Consider the following 13,132-nt stretch of genomic DNA (forward strand, 5'->3'; position numbering starts at 1 on the left):
TTTCCAAATAAAGCCGCTATTCCTTGCCCCGATAACCTGTCCTCAATTTATTGGCCTGTCATGTGGGGAGCCGTATGAGTGGTAACAGCTGTTACGTAGAGTCTGGCCACCTGGCTGGAGAGACTGTACAGAGAGGGCTTGAGTCTACAGGAAGAGAGAGGGGCCCATGGAGTCCACCCTTCCAGCCATCCCTGCCAAGGTGCCACATGTGTGAATAAAACTGTTTTGGAAACTCCGGATTAGCCCCACTAACTAGCTGAATATCACCAGGTGATCCCAGTTGACACCACCTGGAGCAGGGGAATCAGCAGCTGAGCCCCGCCCTCCTTCCTGAGCTACAAAATCACAACAACCTAACCAAACGGTTTGCTGTTGAAGTCACCAAGTTTAGGGTAGCTCCTTATGCAGCCACAGAGAGCCGGGACACTGTGTTGATGGCATTATGTGAATTCTTTGCAGTTTAACATGTAAATATTTGATAGTTGTTGGAGAAAACATATAGGAATACACACGTTCAGAATAGTGGGTTGTGGGGGCTTCCCTGGTGGCGCAGTGGTTGAGAGTCCGCCTGCTCATGCAGGGGACATGGGTTCGTGCCCCAGTCCGGGAAGATCCCACATGCCGCGGAGCGGCTGGGCCCGTGAGCCATGGCCACTGAGCCTGCGCGTCCGGAGCCTGTGCGCCGCAACGGGAGAGGCCACAACAGGGAGAGGCCCGCGTACCGCAAAAAAAAATAAAATAAAATAAATAGAGGGTTGTAGAAGTGGATGACATTTTGTGCTATTTCCACTGACTCTGATTTCTCGAGTCAATTATATGGCTTGTGGACACATTTCTAGAGCAAACTGCACACCCACTAAAACAAGGGCCTCCTTGAGAGAGACGCTCAAGGCCTGTGACGTAGCCCTCGGCGCAGTGTAGGGACATGTCCGGCGGATGCAGTGCGAGTCAGGGAATTGTAACGAAGGCTTGATGAAGGTGGAGCCCTCAATCAAAGAGGGCTTTGTCTGCTCCTGAACACAGTATGGCCATTTCCTCAGGCGAAATGTTCAGTTTGGGAGAGATTTGCAATTTGAAAAGGGGGATTTTATTTCCTCCACTCCCCAGCTAATTTAAACTTCCGCCGATCCCAAGGGAGATTTTTAGTGCAGTATAATAAGGAAACTTTCAGCATCACAGCCTCTTTTTCTGAATGTTTCTTACGTAAATGCTGCATCAGAGCCATTTCCCTCTTCTTTACACTTTAATTCTGCTTTTAAAACCTGCAAAATAGAAACACAGAGAAAGACACCTTGAAAATACTTTGGGTTTCATCTCGTTTCCATTTTTACCTCAGGCTCCCCACATTTTTTTTTAATCCTGTTCTTCAAGTCAAGCATATTTTAAAATCATCTCCTGTTGAACTGGGAAAGCAGGGGGAAAAAATAAAAAGATGATTCCTGCACATTTAGGATGCCCAAATATACCATGAAATGCAGGGCACTCCATAATGATCTAATAATCTTCAGAATGCTGCAGTGAAGTCGGGTGGCCCTGAGCATGGGCATCAAGGGACATTCAAAGAGGCCCCGTCCGAGCCCCCGGTGCGCCCCTCCCCCATATCACAGTGGTTTCTGGAGGCAACGCGGGGGAGGGGGAAGAAAAACGCCCGGCTGAACAGGTCTCTTTCAAAAAGGTTTTCTTTTCTTCCTGGCTCCCTTCCACTTCCCCACCGCCTGCCTACGTGGAATTGGCCACGATTTAGCGTTTGTGGTCGGCTCACAGCACCCCATACGGCAACTATCATACAACACCTAACTGTAGTGATTTGCTCATGTCTATTCGCCTTCTTGGGAGCATAAACAGTGAGGGGAGGATAATATCTCATCTCCATATCCCTGCACACAGCAAAAATCATAAAGAATAAAAATAGGCTTAAGGAATGAATGAATGGGTTTCGATTCCAACTCAGGCACTTCCTAGGACTCAGGCACTTCCTAGCAGCATGTCCTTGGGCAAGTTCTTTCACCTCTGAGAAGACCCCGGTTTCCTCTTTCTGTGAGATGCGGAGAGTAGCGACCACCTCGTGGGTAGCTGTGAGGGATCGAGGGGTAACATTTACGAAGCGTGCGGCAGAATGTGCCAGGCACGCAGTAGCTTCTCAGCTAAGGTCCAGCCACTCCTCTTTTCCCCGTAAAGCCCAGCCCACGGATAGAAAGGGCCCGGCTTCTCTAGCGGCTGCGGGGGGCCGGGGGGCGGGACTGCAGGGCTTGCTGCGCCCACAGTACCGCTCTGCCTTCTTGGCTGTCACTTAAATCAGTTCCCTTAAGACATGGCTCTTTCACCTGAAGCTTAGATTCTATTTAAAAGGCAAATCCTGGGGAGGGACGAGAAGGGGACACTTCAGGCCTGAAACCTCACTGTGGGTGGGATAAGGAGAGAGAGGGGGATGGAGGAAACTGGGAATGTTGGGATTGCAAAGACAAGAATCAGGAGGGGCTGCCTGGTATACAGGAGAGATCATGGTTCCATTCCGAGCTTTTCCTGCTGCTGGAAGAGTGCAAATTTCTTAACCTCTTTGAATTGTCGTTTTCTGATCTGTAAAAGGGGGCTGTAAAAGCTAATATACGGGGTGACTCTGGGGATTAAATGAGGCAGTATAACAAATGCTTGGTACATGGTTAGTGCTCACGCACAGCGAGTGCTAGAGAGAAGAGCGCGAAGCGCGGGCGAGCTCCGCCACTTAGCAGTAGGTTAAGTAAGGCTCTCTTTGTGGCCCATGCAGGCCATGTTATTATTTCCTTTCCATGGCCTCAATTTCTCAGGCTCTGCTCTTTGCCTGGGGCCAGCCGTGACCACAGTGACAGCCACCTAAATTAATTACGAGAGAATGTACCTTCTCCATTCTCAAATCCCAAACCAGAGTCAAAAGCGAGAGTACAAGAATAGTATTTCATACCAGCGGAGAGAGTGGGCCTCAACCTCAGCTCCAGGAAGGAAATGGTGAAAACATTCCACCATTCAACTGAAAGCTAGGAGAAAATACCAGTACGTGGGAGGCGATTCAGCGGGCGGCGGCGGGATGCGGCGCAGGGCCGCCCGGCGCTGGGGGCGCAGGTGGGAGCCGGCCCGCGCCCCACGCCACCCCTCCCCACCCCACCTCCCAGGGCGGCGTCAGTAAAACCTCCCGGGCCCTGTGCTTCCGCCCCTTTTCCTCCCCAGCTCCTTCCTTCTCCTCCCACCCCAACCCTGCCCGCGGCTCCCGCGCCCCCTCTCCAGACGCCCCTGCGGGGATGGCGGGTCCCACCGGCTGCAGCGCGGGCGCATCGGAGCGCGGGGAGCGCCGGCCGCATTGCGGCCTTTGTCGCCCTCTCCCCGCCCTTCCCCTGGCTCCACCCTCTCTTCCTTTCTCTTTCCCAACTTTCTCCTTCCCCTTACTCTCCTCCCCCGTACCATTCCCCCCTTTTCTCCCCGCCTTTTTCTTTCTTCTCTTACCCCCCCGTGCAGCCTCCCTTCCCACTTCCACCCCCAGTTTAGAACGCCCCAGGAGAAACCCGGTGTCCTGACAGCGATCCCAGCACCCCGCTGACCTTTTCTCGCTTTGCTATGAGAAGGAGTTGGAGAGACTTCTCTGCAGCATTCTTTGGCTGGCTTGTCCCAGTCGGCCCGCTGAGCTGTTGGAGACCCGGAGCCCGAGCCTCCTCCTGGGCATTGCACAGCACCCTCACTGTCCTGTGTGCCCACTGGGCTGGCCCCAGACCCAGTAAACTAGTCAGCCTCGATGGTCCCCATCCACCACCTCTGAGAGCTGCATGCAGGGGGACGGGGTGGGGGGGGGCGACGTGTAACAACGCAGAGACAGCTTCTCCTGTCCCTCCTGGCCTCTGGGGACAGAAATGCTGCCACGGGGCTCAGGTTCACCCCAGTTGGGGTGGGGGTGAAGGTGGGAGAACCAGGTGCACCCCTGGGGTGGGACTGGAAAGGGGCCTCTCAGTGCAAAGACTGGAGGGCCTTCTGGCGAGGCTGGACCCCAGAGCAAAGCCTTATCCAGATTCAGTGCCACACTCTGGAAGCCTTTGACATTTCCTCCTCTGTGGGGATGGGTTTCTCTATAGGTCACATTGCTCCGGGAAAGAAACAAGAATCGTGATCGGAATTGTTGTGGAAAGTGTGTATTTAAAATCTTATTAAGGTTTATTTTTAGAGCCCGTGTCTGCTGCCCTTATCACCAGAGATGAATTCTAGAGGGGTCTCTCTGCTTTACTGACCTTTAAGAAAAGACTTCAAAGATGAGAGAAGAGCCCAGAAAGACAGGTCCTGTCCTGGGAGGGTAGGTTTTTGCGATGCTTGCAGCCCTCACCTGCCTTGACAGGGAGGCGGCCCTGGGCTGGGTCCACCAGGCATCCCAGATGCACCCAATAATTCCAGGACAGTGTGAATCCTTTCCAGGGGTGAAGGGCATTGACGCTCCCTTCCTCCAAGGCTTGACACCACAAAAGACAGGTCTCCCTACCCTCCCTTACCCCCCATGCCCTGCGAACCCTGGGAAAAGGCCAGATTGACCTCTGGGATTGTCTTAATAGTAGCAAACAATTGTTGAGTGCTTTCTACGTGCCAGATACTGCCCTAAGTGCTTTCCATACAGTAACTCAACTCTCACCACCACCCTGTTACCATCCCCACTTTACAGATTAGAAAACAGCCACAGAGGGCTTAAGCACTTTGTCTGACGTCACAGAGCTTTCTGATTGTTTTCCCTCATCCTAAGAGAGTCCCCAGCTGCAGGCACCCTGTCTAAGCCCCACTGCCAAAGAGCATGGGGGGTGGGTGGTCAGTCACATCCCGAAGCCCCGGGCACAGGTGCTGAGGAGGAGGGAGCGCACGAAATCGCGCAGGAGAACTGCTGCAGAGGGAGTGACTTAGCATCCGCCCTCTGGCAGCCGGTGCCAAGAGCTGCCTCTCCCTGCCAGGCTGCAGAACCCATCTCCCACATCTGCCTCTTGAACTGGTACTTCTCTCCTGACATCCCATCAGCAGCTTCGCCTTTCCCTCTCCATCAAAGTCCAAATAGTCACAGGTTGTCACAGCCCTGACAGTCCCCAGTTCTCCCAGCATTGAGGGCGCCGTGGAGGCTGTGAGTACAATCCTCAGAGATCCAGAGAGGAGCCCCGAGGCATCTCGGAGGGTCCTGCTGCTCCCCACTGCAACCAATCAGAGGCAGAATGACTGGAGAGGGGAGGGCCCTCCCCCATGAGTTGTGCCCACCTGGGTTGGGGGGAGAGGCTCAGATCAGAAGGGGATGGAGCGTGGAATGCTGAGGTTCACGGACATGGTCCTGCCATGGCGCCGGGGACTCTTGGGCGCTGTCTTTTCTTTAGCTCAAAAGCTGCCTCCAAACCAAACGTTTGCCAGCTCCCTCTGATGGGGCCCAGGGGGCAGTCCACATGGGGGGGCCAGAGCAGCAGAGGAGAGCAGAAACCAGTGGGAGTAGAGGAAAGCTGGAGGGGCTGTTCCTACAGGAACGGAAGCCAACCAAGAACTAAGCCACTTCAGTGCTTGCCTGCTCTGCGAAACAGGGCCCAGATGGTCTTGGAACATTGCTGGGGGCCTTGGAGCGGCACAGGAAGAATGCCAAGGTGGCTATAAGCCACTAGGAGTGTGCTGAGAGCCGCTAGGCGAGTCAGCCCACTCGCACACACGTGGACGCACAGCTACATACCTCCAGCCTCTCTGTTCCACACACACAGACTTTGACACACTTTATGCTCATGTTGGTACATACCCACATTTGACATAAGCCACACACACACACACACACACACACACACACACGTGGGGGAAGATAAAGACACAAAGGGACAGCCAGTGAAGAACACCCTTGTGAAATACACCTTTGTCTGTTTACACAGACAGGCCCAGCCCCAGAGGTACACAATGACAGACCCCAAGATGTGTCCACTGGGTGTTCCTGGGCAGGGTCCCCGTGGCCTACTGCTGGCCGTGCCCGGACAGCTGGTCCCAGAGCCCGGGCGTCCAGTACCCAGTTGTCCGTAGCTCATTTACTCAAACCAAGTCTGGTTCTAGGAAGCTTTGAGAATTCCAGGAATTGCTCTGGAGGTGCTGGGCTTCCCACAGGGATGTCAGGCACAGCAGCTGGGGTTACCTGAGAAGCTCTGGGAACATCTCAGGGAGAAAGGAGAGCTTCATCCACTTTGAATGGCCTAAGGCTTCCACAGGGCTCCTCTTCTCACGTGGGAGGTCGTCTGCACTGATCGACTGTGTCCTCGGCTCCACGGTGTCCGCTGGCCCGATGCCACCTGTCACGTACCTCCAGTTTGTTCTGTATGTAGAGCCACACAGAAAAAGCACCAGACCTGGGGGCTGAATAGCACGAAGTTAAAAGCACAAATGATGGAGTCAGACGGCCCGGGTTTGAATCTGCTCTGCTGCTGACAAACTATGTGACCCTGCGCAAGTTACTGAACCGCCTGATCCTCTCCAGGCCTCAGGTTTTCTCAGCTGTGAAATGAGAACAATAATAATACTTACCTCCTAGGGCTATTGTAAGAATGAAATGGGTACATTGGAACAAAGTGCTGAGTGCTGTACACTGTGAGTGCTCTAAAGAGGTGGTACATGGGTGAGAGGGCTGGAGGCCCAGGGGCAGGCGACAGGGTGGCTGATAAGGAGAGGAGTGTGGGACCGGGAGAGGTAAATGGTCTGAAACTGACCACAGACCTATGTCTCTGTGCTGTCAACTTTGATATTCTGGAGAGAAAATAAATAAGAGCGTATTTCCTCACAGAGTACAGTGTGCTCAACCAGAAAGCCTCAGAAAACAGGAACACTGCCTCATTATTATATAATAATAGCAAAGGTAATGCCTCCTCCTCAAAGGGACCCAGAGCAATTAGAGATTGCATAGTCAGAGACCGACCAGCGCGGGCCCTGCGCTGCGGGGCGGAGGCTGCCGGCTTACCAGCTCGGGCTGCTCCTGCAGTGGGGACAGCAGCACGTGGGCTAAGGGCATCCCGGGGACCCCACCACCACCATACTCAACCTGAGGGCTGCATCCTCAGAACTCCCACAGCGGGTTCGCTGACACATGGCCAACCCACACGGAGAGGCAACTGAACTTGCAGGTCACCAGCAGCTTAGAGGCCTTGGAAGGGCTCCACAGAAGGAGGGGAGCTCTCTCAACCCACTGCACTGTCAGCAGGAGGAATGAGCTGACGGGGTGCAGACCTGCCTGCAGCCAATTGGCACTTCCTCCCCACCTCTCTTGCAGGCGAAGTTTGTGTCTGAGAAGGTCCCAGGAGCAGAGCAGCTAGAGGGATGCTCTACAAGGGAGGGCAGGAAGTGACTCCCCTTCTGTCCAGCGCAAGCCCTGGCTGGGTTGTGGACTCCACTTCCAGGGCGGAGAAACCCAGGTGGGCCCAACTCATGGGTGAGGGCCTCCCGTGTCTGTCCAAGCTGTGGATTGGACTACACGCAGAGAGGGTATGAAGAAGCAGAGACCCACGGAAGGATTCCACGAGGCCAAAGCAATTTCAGAGAGTTGCTGAGTTGATAGGGCCACTGAGGCAAAGAAAAGCTGTCCAGGATCAAGCGTGAGTCTGGTACCATGAAGGCTTGATACTTTCCTCCACTATTAAACACGTTTGGTATTTTCCTTTTAGGAGAAAGTGGGAAGCACGTGGCTTTCGACTTGAGGAGTTCTTAATGCCCTTCTTTTGGCCAACCTGCCTCCCTGGGCTCTCAGATACCCACTCTTACGCTTGCAGCTGATCCTAAGCAACTTCAGCAAAGGATGGCTGGATCATTACCATTTCCTGAACGCTCCGGCAATTGGCACCAGGGAGCCCCATAGTCACAACCCTTTTTGACTGGCTTTCTGTGAGGCCTACGTCTCGTACAGGTGTCATAAGACAAGTAAGACCACTGTATTCCTGGTGACTCACGTAAAGGCAGGTACACAGTAGGTGCTCACAGTTTTTCAGTGCCTTCCCATCACTGAGAGCATAATAAGAGCAATGACCTCAGCAACAACAACAATCACCACCGTTCGCCAAGGGCTCATTATCGGCTGGCAAAGTTCTGCATGCCTTGTATGTACGGTCTCATCTAATGCTCTCAGCAGCCCCATGGGACAGGTACTCTTCCCAACCACATGTTACAGATGAGGCACCAAAGGTTAAGTACTTTGCTTAAAGCCACGCAGGTCCTAAGTGACGGGGCCAGCATCTGAATCTGGTAGAGTCCAGCATCTAGCTGTGAGGCACAAACTTCAGCGCCCCGCTCCAGCTTCAGCCCGTGACACTCTCCACCTCACGTCCCGCTCACAACTTTTGCACCCCTCTGTCTCTCTCTCTCTGTCTGTCTAGGCTGTTTTCTACCTCATCACCCTCCCCCCACTTTCTCCTGGCTAACAGCTTCCTCTCTTTCCAGACTCATTTTACCTGCTGCCCGCTCTTGGAAGGATCCCCCATCTGCACGCCCTCAGTCCCAAGGCTGAGCTGGGTGACCCTCATTGGTGCTTCCCTAGCAACGTGTGTATGACCCCACTGCACTTGCTGTGAAGGCTCATTTATTTTCTCCCACACGGGTCAAAAATGATGTCTTACCCGTCATGGGATCACCAGCGCCTGGCAGCGTGCTTGGCACTTGGTCATTGCTTGTTGAGTTGTGAACATTACCTATAAAGGGCCAAAGAGTAAATATAGACTTTGCAGACCACATGCAGACTCTATTGCTGCCTCTCCTCTTCCCAGTTCTTTAAAAATACGAAAACCATTCTTAGCTTGAGAGTCACCCAAAAAAGCAGGCCATGGGATAAATTCTGCCTGCGGTCCATAGCCTGCCAGCTCTTCTGTCATTAGGTAAGATATTTCTAAACAAAAAAATCACTAGTCAAACTAATTCAGTGATTTTCATGTGAGGGCCATATGGGTATTTCAAAATGGCAGGAGGAGGTTGGGTGGATGTGTTTGGTTGTCACAGTGACTGGGGAGGGGGGTTAGCAACACTTGGTACCCAGGCACCCGGGATGCTAAGCATCTGGCAATGCTCAGGGTGGTCCTGGGCAATGTGACAGCAACTCACCGAGGGACACGGGCTGGCCGGTTGATGCTTCTTTCTCACGGCTTCTGGTAACGTGAAATAATGTTGGGAATTCACTGAAAGAAAAGGCATTAGAGAACCAATTCCTTCGCAGATCCAATTATTTAGGTAGTACAAACAGGAGAAATGAGACTGTATGCCTTGAGGCGAGGACACTCCTGGGTTTTTCATGGGATCCCAGGCACAACCTCAGGACCCACTATAGCTTACTGTGTCTTCCGAGGCCTGCCCTGAGCAGGGTTATCCTGGTAAGATCACCTGGGGAGTCTGAACGGACGCAGGTATTCCTTAAACTGTGTCATAATCTGTCCTGAGCAGGCCAGATCCATCTGCGAGGCCTGTCCCCTGTTGAATTTGGGGAGGCACGAAACTGCAAGTGGGCAAGATGAATCGAAAATGGACAACCAAGTGGCAGGAACCATGCAGTGCAGAGGCTTGGTTAGTGGTCAGTCCAGGAAGCCCAGAGCAGCCTGTGGAATAGCCCACCTGACTCCCTCTTCCTCCCCCACTTCATCCCATTATATACTTGGAGTTTAAGCACACGTTGCAAACTAAGTAATATAGGTAAACTCTCACATACTGTCATCATGAAAACTAATGAAATATTAGTCTAAACTATGACTCAGATGCTTGTAGGCACTGTAGGAAAATGCACAATAAGTACAAAAGGGTTCAGTCATCTTTTAAAGAGCTTTAACCATAGTCCTCTAGACCATAGAGACAGAATTGGGCATAAGAGTCTAGGTTTGAGACTACTTCTAGCCCTTATTAGCCATGGGTGAGTTCTTTACTCTCTTGGAGTCTTCACTTCCCCATTTGTAAAGCCAAAGTGATTGATCCCTTCCCAGCCTTTTCTCTGGGGGTGATTTTGGAAATGCAAAAGAGATAAGGCATGTTAAGGTCATTTATGAACTATAAAGCACCATAAAAAATAGAAAACCCCTCAGGACATCTTGTTTTTGCATAAATCAGAAGCTAGTTCTTTATAAAAATTCTTGCTGCTTTAGAATTACCTCTCTTTAAAACAAAGTAGTTTGCACAAGAAAACAGGTCATGTCGACCTTTCATCTGGGGGCCAGATACCAAGGCACCACGATTAGTTCCAATTTTATAGCATTATATGGAAGTTCCAAGATAGGACGTCATAAGGCGTTGGGGTGATTTACTCTGTCATTGATTTATTCATGCAGTTCATATCCATACCTTGGTTCTGCACTTGCTCAGCAGTGCAAGGTGCTCTTAAGATTGCTATCTTATCTTCCCCCACGTCATGGCAACCCCATGAGGTAGGTTTTATTATCTCTGTTTTACAGATAAGGAGACTGAGACTGACAGAGTTTAAGTAACTTGCCTACAGAAATTCAATGAGAAATTAACCATTTTCTTTAAAAACAATTTTTTTAATAAAATTAAATCTAGTTATTTTAGTCTTTGCTAGAAGACTTAAAACAAGTATTTCCTTCTTGTTAAATCACCAACACATGTACAATCATTCTTCAGTAAAAACAAAATATGCAAGTGCAAAATAAATTGATGGAAAAAATGCAAATTCCAAATTTTCAGAAACCTTGGTTTTGTTTTGTGTTTATGTGCTGAAAGCAGACCCTGCGAATCATCTTTCAAAGAAAAATGGGAAAGGAAGTGAAATATGACTGGAAACTTCAGGAAGAATGAAAAAGACGTGGTTATGAGGACTTATGGCTATTAATTCTCAGTTTCTCCAGAAGTCTTTCTTGTTGGTTGACCTCTCAGGTGTCTGGAAGGGATGGGAGCTATTTTCACCTCACATTTTCCCCTCTGTTTCTTCAATGAGCTGGAGACCTCCGGCCTGAAACAAATGTTTTCTTTCCCACCCCTTGTCATTCTACTCTTCTCTGGCTTCAGCGACTCCAGCATTTCCTGGCTTCTGTGGGCCAGAGAGGCCAGAATCCCAGAGGTAATTTGACTCACGGTCACAACCTGGCAGCGTGTTCCAGGGTCTGCCAATGAGTCGCTCGATTGTCTCGAGTCCTTGACTTCCACGTCCTTAGCTCAATTTCTGACAAAGCTGAAGGACCAGCTCTGTCTGTGAGTTTGCAGGATGGAGGTAGAATATTCTTTTGATCTTCGTTTTTATTTTTATCACCCCCACCTTTACCTCTGCTGGCCCAGAACACACACAACAATACCCCTTTCTCTAAAGGCGTTGGGAGCTGCCTCCAACCTTTAGAAGACCCTCAGTCTAGTGAGTCTCACGAGTCCATTCCCCAGATACGTGTGGACTGAGCAGGTCAAGTGTGCCAAGTGGCAGCAGGCTCAGTTGGGCACGGGAGGAGAGGTGCCCACAGGGCAGGAGCTACTGCCACTGCCAAGCAAAGTTCTGTCTAACTAGAAATGGCCTTCCCTAAGACCATCACTGTAGAAATCGTACCCATTTTCAAGGTCCACCTCACACTCTTGACCTTGACCACCTCAGCTGGAAGAGACCCCCACTGCCGTGCTGCTCTGCATCACGCAGAAGCACGTATCACCGACCACCATGCATCCCACTTATTTGCCAAAGTCTTGGCTTCCCTCCTAGACAGTCAATTCCTTGAAGGCTGGAATTAAATCTCATGCAGCCTTGGACCCAAAACAGTACCTAGCCTAGTGCCTTGCACACAGGAGGTGTTCAATAAGTTATTGAGTTTTAAAACTAACGGCTTTTGGGGCTTCCCTGGTGCAGCAGTGGTTGCGAGTCCGCCTGCTGATGCAGGGGACGCAGGTTCGTGCCCCGGTCCGGGAGGATCCCACATGCCGCGGAGTGGCTGGGCCCGTGAGCCATGGCCGCTGAGCCTGCGCGTCCGGAGCCTGTGCTCCGCAACGGGAGGGGCCGCAACAGTGAGAGGCCCGCGTACCACACACACACACACACAAAAACTAACGGCTTTTTAAGATTTCTGCAGTATTCCTAGGTTTAATGGTCATAGAAGCATATGTGAGAAAATCTCTACACTCTTGGAAATTAAATAAAACACTTAAAAATAATCCATTAGTCAGAGAGGAAGTCTCAAGGAAAATTAGAAAATATTTTGAACCAAATGAAAATGAAAATATAACGTATCAAAATTTATGGGATGTACTTACAGCAGTGCTTAGAGGGAAACTTACGGGATTAAATGCTTATAGTAGAAAAGAAGAAAGATAACAAATCAATCATCCAAGCTTATACCTTAGGAAACTAGACCAAGAAGAGCAAAATCAATCCAAAGCCAGCCGAAAGAAGGAAATAACAAAATAAGAGCAGCTATCAGGGCTTTCCTGGTGGCACAGTGGTTAAGAATCCGCCTGCCAATGCAGGGGACACAGGTTGGAGCCCTGGTCCGGGAAGATCCCACATGCCGTGGAGCAACTAAACCCGTGCGCCACAACTACTGAGCCTGTGCTCTAGAGCCTGTGAGCTACAACTACTGAAGCCCGCATGCCACAACTACTGAGCCCACATGCCACAACTACTGAAGCCCGTGTGCCTAGAGCCTGTGCTCCGCAACAAGAGAAGCCACCGCAATGAGAAGCCTGCACACTGCAACAAAGAGTAGCCCCCCCTAGTTGCAACTAGAGAAAGCCCGCGCACAGCAACAAAGACCCAACACAGCCAAAAATAAATAAATAAAATAAAATTTTTAAAAAAGAGATGCTTCAAAAACAAACAAAAAGAGCAGATATCAATAAAGATGAAAACAGAAAAACAATAGGGAAAAATCAGTGAAACCAAAAGATGGTTCTTGGAAAAGATCAATAAAATTGATAAACGTCTAGTTTAAAAAGGACAGAAGACACAAATTACCAACATCAGGAATAAAAGAGAGATATCACTATAGACCCTGTAGACATTAAAGAGATAATAAGGGAAGTACTATGAACAACTCTACACACACAAGTCTGACAATTTAGGTGACTTGGACCAATTTCTCAGAAACCACAAACTATCAGTTCAGTCATGATGAAATAGATAATCTGAATAGTCCTATAATGACTAAAGACATTGAACCAATAGTTTTAAAACCATTTGAGG

The 13,132-nt window shown here is 50.5% G+C and overlaps 1 protein-coding gene across 3 annotated transcripts in view; it reads right to left on the bottom strand.

Moving 5' to 3' along the window:
* Positions 1 to 1,136: 1,136 nt before the first annotated feature.
* MAB21L3 (mab-21 like 3) overlaps positions 1,137 to 13,132 on the bottom strand; it is a 54,223-nt gene continuing 42,227 nt past the window's right edge. For 2 of the 3 annotated variants that reach the window (XR_009538821.1, XR_009538822.1), the window contains exons 8-10: positions 9,082 to 9,155; positions 8,604 to 8,675; positions 5,749 to 6,360 (exon numbers count right to left, since the gene is read on the bottom strand). The gene's annotated coding sequence lies outside the window, so the exon portion shown is untranslated. Of the gene's footprint in view, positions 1,263 to 5,748; positions 6,361 to 8,603; positions 8,676 to 9,081; positions 9,156 to 13,132 lie in introns of those variants that run through there. The other variant, XR_009538823.1, reaches the window with a different exon arrangement.

Source organism: Lagenorhynchus albirostris, chromosome 2 (genome assembly GCF_949774975.1).
Source record: "Lagenorhynchus albirostris chromosome 2, mLagAlb1.1, whole genome shotgun sequence".
Taxonomy (NCBI): domain Eukaryota; kingdom Metazoa; phylum Chordata; class Mammalia; order Artiodactyla; family Delphinidae; genus Lagenorhynchus; species Lagenorhynchus albirostris.